Source organism: Prosopis cineraria, unplaced genomic scaffold (assembly GCF_029017545.1).
Source record: "Prosopis cineraria cultivar Desert tree isolate PC_DT_omini unplaced genomic scaffold, ASM2901754v1 PC7, whole genome shotgun sequence".
Lineage (NCBI taxonomy): Eukaryota > Viridiplantae > Streptophyta > Magnoliopsida > Fabales > Fabaceae > Prosopis > Prosopis cineraria.
In genome coordinates, this window is record NW_026555338.1 from 31444814 (window position 1) to 31447313 (window position 2500).

The 2500-nt window shown below is 33.1% G+C and overlaps 1 long non-coding RNA gene across 1 annotated transcript; it reads left to right on the forward strand.

Annotated features, from left to right (window-relative positions):
- Window positions 1-263: 263 nt before the first annotated feature.
- On the forward strand, window positions 264-1050 carry LOC129314789 (uncharacterized). The gene is made up of 3 exons (XR_008594271.1): window positions 264-620; window positions 760-869; window positions 1021-1050. It is a non-coding gene; the product is annotated as an uncharacterized LOC129314789 (long non-coding RNA).
- The last annotated feature ends 1450 nt before the right edge of the window (window positions 1051-2500 follow it).

Here is a 2500-nt window from a genome sequence, read left to right on the forward strand (position 1 = left end):
ACTATAAAGATGAGTATTAGAAAGAGTTAAGATAACTAATAAAAATATAAAAATGTTGAAGATAACAAGTGAAATTTAAAAAATTAATCCCAACTAAAGAACACGTACACTCCCCCCGTCTTAAAATTTCATAGTTTAAAATATAATTAATGTTTAAAAAGAAACGGTACTTAAATGCCAAATTCCAAAAAAAAAAAAAATTGAGTCTCTCTCTCTCTTCTGTGTGAACTTTGGACGTCATTTCAATTAAGTAAAGCAAAGGACATAATATTCTCCAGTCACAACTTTCAGAGGAAAAACGGAGCATTAAGCAACCTATGAAACGTCAATCCTTTCGCCGAATCTGCCTTCCCCGACCACTTTTCGTCTCTCGTCTTCGTCCCACGCGCTTTCACATTCTTCCTTTCGAACCTTCCTTCAAGCACAGCCGCCCTCGTTTCACCCACCTGTACCTGTTTATATATATATCTTAGCATCTCAATCTCATACTCATTCACATCCTCCATTGTATATCTTCTCAATCTCGTCTCTGCCTCTCTCTTCCTATAGTTCATAATATCATCGTCATCTTCATCCTTATTCTGCAACTATGAATCATTCCAACCAACAAGTTCCTCCCGGTAAGTTTTCTCTCTCAGACAATTAAGCTGCGACGTACTCTGCTGCATGATTATGTTGTGCTGGAAAATGGGATTAACAATTCTATCATTTCATGAATTAGCAGTGTCATATCCTTCTCCTGTGATGGCATATCCACAGGCACCGTCAGTGAGTGCTCCTCCGCCGATGGGGTATCCCTCCATGGATTCTGTCTCTGCGGATGTTCCTCAGAAAACCACAACCAGGGGTGATGGCTTCTGGGAGGGATGGTGAGTTGTTGAGTTTGTGATTTGTCTTCATCAGAATCTCTCTCTGTTTCTTTCTTTCTTTATTATTATTTTTTTTTTTTTTAATGAATCATTGTTGCTTTCTTGATTTCTATTCATTGCAGTCCCTAATATGGGCTCCGTTCATTTGCAGTTGTGCTGCTCTCTGTTGCTGCTGCGTCTTGGATTGCTGCTTCTGATTGACCTCTCTTTGTTTGTTTGTTATATTGTTGTCCTTTTAGGTTTCATATTTTTTCTCATTCAATTTTTTTGTAGAATTCTCGTAATAATGTGAAGGAACGTGTTCCTTTCTTATAGTTTCCTGTAATAAGTAATATATCCATGTTCTTGGAACTGAATTCAGATTATGAAATTGCCAGACCCAGTTCTGCGCGCAAAGCTCAGGGACGAGTTACTACAATCGATCTCTTTAAAATTGTGTTAAAATATCAACTTATTAAAATTGATGAGATCTAAATAATCTAAATTAAAGAAAATAAATAAATCTAATTTGCATTCAGAATCATGCGAAAATAAGTGGCATATTTATAAGTCGATCTTTATTTTCTTATAAAACTGTGTTCTGTCTTAACTTTTGGGAATTTGAGGTCGAAAAGCTTCTAGAATTGCAATCTGGGCCGGGATGTTTTCTCAAACATTAGACCATAAATCCTCGAAAACCTTTGGCAATGATCACTTCTTCTGAATGATAATAATCAACCCCCCACTATAGTGACAGATTTATATTAGAAATAGCCAGCGAGAAGTGAGACGAAATTTTGTCTTGTGTTTATTTGCAAAATGTGTTTAACGATTTACTATTATTTTCAAGCACAGAGGATAACATGGTGTAATTTATAAAACACACTATTTTTGTCAAACAAAAAGTGAATTTCGTGGCACTTAAAAGTCAATGGAATCAATTAACCGGCCAAGTTTGGCCGCTTTATATACCCCTCCATTGTACTGTTTACCACGTGTAAGTCTTTAAAACTTTAACTCCATCTAATATTAATTAATCAGTATATTTTCATGTCTTTTTCATAAAGCAAATACTATGCCTATAAGACTAATTAATCTTTGTTTTGTTTTTTTTGGCTAGATAAGAAGCCACATAAGGGCTGGCATTAGGAGTGTTCACAGGATGGGATCGGACCGGAACAGGTGTCCTATGTCTTTTTTTGAAAAGAAGTCTAAGACTAAATTTTTATCTTGTAATCCTTCTTGTCTTGAAAGTCATCTTATCCCATTAAAAATGGAGACAAGATCGGAACATCTTGTTATTCCGATAAATTAAATAATGTTGGAGAAAGATTTGAATAATAACATTTATTAAAAGTTTAAATTATATGATTTATTAAGTTTAAAATCAAAACAATACAAGTACATAAATCATAACAATTTAAAATCAATTATTAAATTATATTAATTATAACTACACATTCTAATAGCAATTACAAGTGATCTTTAGAATATAGAAGCAGCAACAACAAGCCAGTCAAACATAATATCAAATCATTATTCTTTTACTTTAATTGATATGTGCTAAACTAATTATTCTTTCAAGAATAAAGCAAGAAATATGATATAAATTAAAGTTATTAAATAAATAGATATAAAAATAAATTATATTA